Here is an 8919-nt window from a genome sequence, read left to right on the forward strand (position 1 = left end):
TTCCTCCCTCCACCTATCCTTCTTTCCATCTCTCCCTCCTTCTATCTCCCAACTCTCGCCCCCTTCCTCCCTTCCTCCTACAATCATCTCTCTTCAACTTCATCCTCCCCCATCCCTCCCTCCATTATTCCATCCCTCTCTCCTTTACTCAACTTTCTTCAATCTCTTTCCCTTCCTCCGCCTCCTTTCTTCCAACTCCCCTCAGCCTCTCCCTCCTACCCATCAAATACTCCAATCTCCCCTCTCCCCTCTTCCCACTCCTTTCCTTCAATCCCAACCCTCCCCCACCTCTTCCCCCCCTCCCCCTTTATTTCCCCGACAATCCCTCTCCCTTTCCTCAACCTCCTGCCTCAGCCCCACTCCCTCCCCTCACTCCACACGCGAGCTCCCTCACGCCTCCCTCACTTATCTCCTCTCTCCTCGCTTTAGCAACTCGCACGCTCACTTCTCATATCTCAGCCATACTCCTCACGCACGCCGAGTGAACAGCACGCTCGATATACGATCACGCAATCATATGAGGGCCTCATAAATTTTCGCTCGAGTGATTGCATGAGGAGCACACAAATCTCTCTCGAGGAGCTCCATAAAGAACTCATAAATCAAACAACCTCATGAAAACCCCATAAATCTTGTTTTCCATGTTCAAGCAATCACATAAAGTCCCCATAAATCTCAACGTTTGAGCTAAAAAAACACAGGAGCCTCATGAATCACTCTAGAAGAATCACATGAGGACCACGTAAGGGACGCTTCCACACGCGAGTTATTACATGAGGACCTCATAAGTCATACTCGAGGAATCACACGAGGACCTCATAAGTCATACACGAGGACCTCATAAATCACGCTTTCCATGCTGGGGCTATCACATAGAGCCTTTTGAATTACAAACACCTAACCATTGTTAAGTGTGCAAATTCCTATGACTTCCTTAACTCTTCGTGAGGTACGATCTCTCTTCCTCCTCATAATCCTTCCTTCCTTCCTCTTTTCCCCTCTCTATCTTATCTTCTCACTCCTGTACCTCATCTCCTCTCCCTCATAATCTCTCATATTTTCCTCTTCTCTCTATCCTTCTCACCATCTCCCCACACACTCTATTTTATCCTCACGTATCCGTCTCTTCCTCAGTTTACCCATTCCTCCTGTTCTTCGATCTCATGCGTGTCTCAGCCTCCTCGTGATATGTCCTCATCTTCAGTCCCAATTCCAACAACAGCTTTTTATAGCACATGCATCCACCCCATTATGGGACTTTATTTGTTGTATTTTTACTTCTGTGCGTGTTGTTACGCATTCTTCCTTTCTTCTTTCTTTCTCTCTTTCCTGCTTGCTTTCATCATCACCCCTCCCCCCCCCCACCCCCCATCTCTCTCTCTCTCTCTCTCTCTCTCTCTCTCTCTCTCTCTCTCTCTCTCTCTCTCTCTCTCTCTCTCTCTCTCTCTCTCTCTTTCTCTCTCTCTCTCTTCTCCCTCCGTTTGTTTGCGCGCCGAGGAATTCTTTGATTCTTCCCTACAGCTTACGGCCGCCGCTCGATCAATTTTATGCCAGAGGCTTCATCAAGACCCCCCCCCCCCCCCAGTCACTCCCTCTTCCCGATCTCAACTCCCACTTCCATCCGTTTTACTCTCACCCTCTCCTCCTTTCTCCTTTCACTCTTTATCCTTCCTCCATCTTTCTTCTATTTGTCAATTCTCCGTTTCGCTTTATTACTCCTGTTCTCCATTCACTCTTTCTCTCCTTTCTGTCTTTCACTGCGTCTTTCCTCTTTCCCACTTTATATATCTTTCTTAAATGTTTTTCTTTTCCTTTCCATTTCCTCTCCCTTCCGTCTTTAATCCTCGCTGCTTTCCCCTTCTCCATTCTCCTCTTTCTTTTCCCCTCTTCCGTCTTTCCTCTAGATTTTCTGGTTCATTTCTCCCCTTCCTCTCCTCCTCTCCTCTCTTCGTCTTAGCTCTTTTTTAATCTCTCCTTTTCCTCCGTCTTTCCTTCCCTTCCCCTCTCATCACCGTTTCCCTCCCTTGCATAAACTTTCTCCCCTCCCTCCTATTTTACACCTTTCCTCCTCCATTATCCCTCCCTTTACCCTCCTCCTCCTCCTCCTTCTCCTCCTCCTTCATTCGTTCCCTTGTTACATTATTCTCTCTCCACGCTCTTTAACCTCCGCGTTCTCCCCGCTTTCATAATCTCTTCAATAACTTCTACTTTCGCATCCCTCCTTTCTCCCCTCTTCCTTCTCTTCTCTTCTCCTCCCTTCCTTTTTTCTTCTCTTCTTTCATTCACCCACACTTTCTCTCTCTCCTTTCCCTCCACCGTTCTCTTCTTTTCTCTGTTCTCCATCGCACTTCCTCCCTCCTCTCCCCTCCTCTCCATTCCTCCCCCTCTCCTTGCCTCCCCTCCTCTCCCTTCCGCCTTTCCGCCCTCCCTTCCTCTCATCCTTTCCCATTTTCTCCCCTCCGCTCCCTTCCTCCCTCATCTTTCCCTCCTCCCCCTCTCCCCATTTCCCTCCCCTCCTCCTCCACCCTTCCCTCCTTCCCCTTTCCCCCATTTCCCTCCCCACCCCCTTTTCCCCTCCTATATCTCGAAGGTGTCTGTTCCCTTTATCACATATATCTCCAAGAATCTTAAAACTTAAGGTTGGCCATATCGTTCGCTTCCCATATTTTAACGTCTATAAGTTTCCTACTGAGGCGACGCAGCTGGCGGTGGGCGATGGTGTATTAGGTTGGGGCGTGGGGAGGGAGGGAGGGGTGTGGATGGGTTAAGGGGGGTGTAGGGAGGGGACAGGAAAGGGGTAGAAGGTGTACGAAGAGGTAGGAAAGGGGTAGGGGGCATGGAGAGGGTATCGGAAGGTGTGTGGAGAGGGGGGAGTAGTGTGAAGGAGGTAAGGGGGGGGGGAGGTATAGTGGCAGGTGGGGGAGGGGAAGGTCAAGGGGTAAGGGGTAAAGGAAAGGGGGCCAGCGGCAGGGGGTAAGGGGGTACGAGTGAATAGAGGGTGGATGGTTTAAGATCTAAAGGGAATGTTAATTTTGGATTGATGATATGGGTGAATCGTATGTGTGTGTGCGCGTGTGTGTGTGTCTGTGTGCGTGTGTTTGTTTGTATGTGTGCGTGTGTGTGTGAGGAGGGCTATGCATTTATGTGGAGGATGTATACATGTGTTTGTGTGTTTGCTTGCTTGTAAAGTTAACAATCCCGTTAGCTGTTAGCACCATGAACACACAAGCAATAATGAAAAAAAATCTTATTCTTTCTAATATAATACCTAAAAGAAGCACAACAACATGCAGAGAAGCAGCCACACAACCAATATCCGCACAGTATAACAAGTCCCATAATGGAGGTGGAAGGAAGTGGTATAAAACAGCTGGCGTTGGAATGAGGAGAGAAGCTGGTCTAGAAGGCTGGGTTCCCGTGCTCGGGAGGCCCGAGGGAGTGATCAGTGTCTTACCTTAGGATGGTCGACTGCGCACTTTCAGCCTCCAATATTCCTCATTTTTCTTTATTCCTATTTTCGTTACATTTTGGTAAATACTCAACCGCAGTATGTTTTTTTTTTTTTTTTTTTTTTTGGGGGGGGGTTGTCTAAACATTTTCGTTTTCTTCATTTCTTTCTTTCTTTCTTTCTTTCTTTCTTTCTTTCTTTCTGTCTGTCTGTCTGTCTGTCTCTCTCTCTCTCTCTCTCTCTCTCTCTCTCTCTCTCTCTCTCTCTCTCTCTCTCTCTCTCTCTCTCTCTCTCTCTCTCTCACACCTCTATCTTTTTTTCTCTCTCTCTCACCTCTCTCTTTTTTTCTCTCTCTCACCTCTCTCTTTTTTTCTCTTTCTCACCTCTCTCTTTTTTCTCTCTCTCACCTCTCTCTTTTTTTTCTCTCTCTCAGAGCCTTTTATCTTTTCCTCAACATTCCTCTTCCAGTTAATCTTTTCTTTTCACCAACTGATCATTCTCTTTTTGTTGTGTTCATATTTTACGTCCTTCTCTCCCTCTCCTTTCTTTTCCCTCCAACATTAACTTCATCTTCTTCTCCTCCTCTCTTCTCCCTTTCCTCTTCTCTTTTTTGCTTATTTTCTTGTCATCTTGTTCCTCTCCTTTATTATCGTAACTATGGTCATTAATACGCATATGTCTGTTATCTTTACAGTCATTAACTTTATCATCTTTTAAATCAGTCCCTAGTCACTTTTTGGGTAATTTTCATTTACGTCATGGATTATCATTCATTATCCCCATTATCATTCCTTGTCCTCCTCCTCCATCGCCTCCGCCTCGTCCTCCTAATTCGTTGTCTTCGCTGCCGTTTCTCCCGTCAGTTTCTCCCCTTCTTCTTCCTTTTCCCCTTCCTCCTCCTCCTCTCTCTCTTCCTCACACCCTCTTTCTCTCCGCCATCGTGGTCCTCCTTCTTTTACGCTTCATCCACCGCGTCTTCCTCTCCCTCCTCCTCCTCCTACTCCTCCTCCTACTCCTCCCCCTCCTCCTCCTCCTCCTCCAACACCACCTCCACTTCATCCTCCTCCACTTTCTCCTCCCTACTCTCTCTTTCTTTCCCTTCCACCTCCTCCACCGCCACCACCTCCACCCTCTTTTCCTCAACGTCCTCCTTGTCCTCATCTTCGTCATCGTCCTCCTTCTCCTCCTCCTCCTCCTCCTCCTCCTCCTCCTCCTCCTCCTCCTCCTCCTCCTCCTCCTCCTCCTCCTCCTCCTCCTCCTCCTTCTATTCTTCTATTCTCACTTATAATTACATCCTCACTCCAAAAAGGAAAGTATTAGTGAATGGAAAATAATGTCGCAATCGATTAATAACAACTAGAAGAAAACGGCCCCGTATTAGTACGCACAGCTGTTTTTGACGTCATGTTGCCTTTCCTTGTCCTCTCTCTGTTAGTATCGATGAATCATGGCGTTCGTCTCGTGGCTGTTAATGAGAATCGGGATAATGATAACGATAATGATGGCAATGATAACGATGTTGATAATGATGTTGTTGCTGATTTTATTGAAAACAATAATGTTGCTGTTGTTGTTGTAATTGTTGATGATGGGGATTATGATAGATATGACAATGGTAATGATAACGAAAATAATGATTAAAATTATATTGAAAACAATAATAGCAGTAATGGTTGGCCTATTAATGATAATGATTTAATCATGTCCATAAAAATAATAATGAAAATGAATGCATCAATAATGAACAAGTAAAATATGAATTAGAATTTTTTTTTTTATTCACAAAGAAGGAATAAGTCAATAGAAAGTAAGAAAGAAAAGATACTATATTATTATCTTAATGGTTATGAGTATATCGATCGATAGCGTACTCTAGCAACAGATAAAGGAATATATTTAAGAAATTACTAAAAAGTCATTAGCAATTGGTAAGGGGAAGGGAGAGAGTGGGAGGGGGAAGAGGAGGAGGGGAAGGAAGAGAAGAAGGAGAAGGAGGAATAACAGGAAAGAGAGGAGGAGGAGGAGAAGCAGGAGAAGAAGAAAAAGGATGAGGAAGAGGCCGAGGAGAAGGGGAGGATTGAGGTGGAAGAAGAGGAGGAGGAGGAAGAGGAGGGGGGACTGAGGAAAAAGAAAAAGAAGGGAATCCGGAGGAATAATAGAAGAAGGAGGAGGACGAAGAAGAGGAAGGAGGAGAAAAGGAAGAAGGGGAGGAGAGGGTCAAAACAGAAAAATATGAAAGAAGAAGAACAAGAGAAAATGCGACTAGGAAGAATAACATGTGTATGCGAGTTATGACATAATAACTGCAATAAAACAGTATTGTAATACAATAAATTCAATAATGTTATACATTAAATCTGCAGAATGTATCGATTCATGTGACTGCATATAACACATGATGCAACTGTAAGCCACTCCCACTGGCAACACCTAAATTCCTACCAGAGACATTCTCTCTCTCTCTCCGTCTCTTCCTCTCTCTCTCTATCTGTCTATTTATTTATCTCTCTCTCTCTCTCTCTCTCTCTCTCTCTCTCTCTCTCTCTCTCTCTCTCTCTCTCTCTCTCTCTCTCTCTCTCTCTCTCTCTCTCTCTCTTTCTCTCTCTCTCTCTCTGTCTCTCTTCGCTTCTCTTCTCTTGTCTTCTCTGCTCTTCTCTTTGCCTCTGTCGCTTTCACTGTCTCTCTGTCTGTCTGTCTCTGGGTCTGTCTCTCTCTCCTCTCTCTCTCTCTCTCTCTCTCTCTCTCTCTCTCTCTCTCTCTCTCTCTCTCTCTCTCTCTCTCTCTCTCTCTCTCTCTCTCTCTATCTATCTATCTCTCTCTCTCTATCTATCTATGTATCTATCTATCTGTCTACTTATTTCTCTCTCTCTCTCTCTCTCTCTCTCTCTCTCTCTCTCTCTCTCTCTCTCTCTCTCTCTCTCTCTCTCTCTCTCTCTCTCTCTCTCTCTCTCTCTTTCTCCCTCTTTCTCACTCTTTCTCCCTCGCTGTATGTGTTTGCGTGTATGAAGAAGAAGAAGAAAGGGGAAGGCAGCAAAAAAAAAAAAAAAAAAAAAAAAGGAAAAGAAAAGGGAACTATAAGAAAACATAAGAAAAGGAAGAAGAAAAAATAACAGAAGAAGAAGAGGAAAACCACATTACATTACGCTCTCGAATATCGAACTGTATTCTCACATCTTTAGCTCCGGTTCATTCCCTTTAAGTAACCATTGCCAAGTGCCATTCTGGAGGAAGACTCTCTCTCTGTAAGTCGTTCCTGAAAATGTCCCTGGTCGTGGAGGAACCTTGAAGATACTGAAGAAGATACTAAAAAGGGCGGTGCTAGGGGGGGGGGGGGGGCTAAGGGGGAGTGCCCTCTATGTGTGGGTTGTGATTTCGAGGAGGAAAAGGTAAGGGTAGGTGGAGGCAGAATAGAGGGAGGATGAGGACGAGGAGGAAGAAGGCGAAGAAGGGGAAAAAAGGGAGGTGGTGGAGGAGAAGGAGGAGGAAGAGGAAGAGGAAGAAGAGGGAGAAGAAAGGGAGAAAAAGAAGGAGTTGATGGTGGAGGAGCGGGAGGGGGAGGAGAAGGAGGAGGGGATGGGAGGGAGGGGGATGGGAAGGGAAGGGGGAAGGGGAGAGGGAGAAAGAGGAGGAGGAGGATAAGTAGGAAGAAGAGGTAGAAGAGAAGGAGAAGGAAGGATAAGGGGAGTGGGAGAAGGAGGAGAGATTTAGTACTCTGTTGTTCATTATGAAAAGCATTAAGCTCTTTCTTAAGCTTTCCATTCAGCCTTTCAACTACCTTATCCTTACTCTGTCGTCCTTATCACACACACACACACACACACACACACACACACACACACACACACACACACACACACACACACACACACACACACACACACACACACACACACACACACACACACACACACACCGCCTCTCCCTCGCGTCTCCTCGACCGTCTGTGACACCACCACGCATCCCAGCATCCCTGTCCCCTTTCAGAACCCACCATCATTACATATATCCCGGAATGTGACTATTACAACAGGAGCAGCTGGCGTACCTACATTACTTGCAGGTCAAGCTGGGGTTAAGTGCCTCGTTTTAGACCTGTTTACTCCCCCGACCTCAACTCTAATGTCTTCAGCCCCGTGGTAATTTCCTTCGTCGGGGACTCGTGGACTCGTGTCTTAATGGAGGGTGCCTGGTGCCAAGGGCCGACGGCGGGAGGGGCGTGGGTAAACATCACGGACGGACGGATGGATGGACGGGCGGGCGGGCGGGCGGGCGAAGGGTGGGTGGGGGCGATGGACGGTGGATTGGAGGGTGAGTAGGGGCGGAGGGTTGGAGGGTGAGTGAGTGGGAGCGTTGGGTTGGAAGGTGAGTGAGTGGGTGGGTGAGTGAATGGGGTCGGTGGGTTGGAGGGTGAGTGGGGGCGATGCGTGGGCGGCAAGAGGCGGATGGGTGGTGGGTAAAGGAAAGGGGGGAACGGGTGGTGGTGGGCGATGATAGACATAGTGACGGGGGACGAAATGTATAATAGAGAGCAGGACAGTATGTGGACAGTGGGCGGTGGGCGGTGGGCAGCGGGTAGGGTGGGAGGTAAGGCCGACCCCTCTCCGCTCCTCTCGTGCGTGAGATCACCGAACGACCCGGGAGAGTTTGCACTGTGTTGTTACGTGTGTTGTCCGCGCGGCCTCCGTGGACGTCGGTCAACACGGGGCTTTTGTTCCACTGCGCCAAATGACCGCTAGGGATTTGTTACATTTTTGGGTTTGTTTCCTGATGGTTTGTGTGTTTGTGTGTTTGTTCATTTGCGTGCGTGCGCGCGTGTGTGTGTGTGTGTTTGTGTGTGTGTGTGTGTGTGTGTGTGTGTGTGTGTGTGTGTGTGTGTGTGTGTGTGTGTGTGTGTGTGTGTTTCCCGCTCTCTCTCTCCCTCTCTCTCTCCCTCCCAATCTCTAACGTATACTCAGGCCCACAAACATACTCCTCCCTACACATATATGCATTAATTACTTCGTCATTTCCCATCATACTTATTAAGAATTCATCTCTTATCTCATTATTCCACAATTGTCGCCGGAACATTTTCCTTAGCGCATATCTCGAGTCGGTTAGGATTAATTGGCGCATATCTCGATTCGGTTGCGATTAATTGAGTTGTATGTCTCGTAATTAATTAAGTGTATCCTTTGTAATCAAGGAAATCTGTCCCTTGACGAAGCAAAGGCCCTGTTCCCTTGGCTTGACCTTGGCCATGGCTATATTCTCGATTATCTGTTATAATCCTCGATAGGATTATTTGTACATTGATTTTCCAGCAAAAAGTTTGGCATGAAATTAATGCGTGATGACACTCTTATTTACGTTAAATGTGACTAATGTTTTTTCTCTCTTTTTTAATTAGTTTCAGATTATCAGGACTAAAAAAAAAAAAGAAATAAAAGATCTCAATGTCCCAAGTGTGAAATAGTGATGAAATATCGAAA

General features: G+C 46.6%; 1 protein-coding gene across 1 annotated transcript in view; it reads left to right on the forward strand.

Annotated features, from left to right (window-relative positions):
* The first annotated feature begins 8805 nt into the window (after positions 1-8805).
* Positions 8806-8919, forward strand: part of LOC125033530 (protein O-mannosyl-transferase TMTC2-like) — a 652-nt gene continuing 538 nt past the window's right edge. Inside the window, exon 1 of the mRNA XM_047625107.1 lies at positions 8806-8919. This exon is cut by the window's right edge and continues 538 nt beyond it. The gene's annotated coding sequence lies outside the window, so the exon portion shown is untranslated.

This window comes from Penaeus chinensis, chromosome 16 (assembly GCF_019202785.1).
Source record: "Penaeus chinensis breed Huanghai No. 1 chromosome 16, ASM1920278v2, whole genome shotgun sequence".
Classification (NCBI taxonomy): domain Eukaryota; kingdom Metazoa; phylum Arthropoda; class Malacostraca; order Decapoda; family Penaeidae; genus Penaeus; species Penaeus chinensis.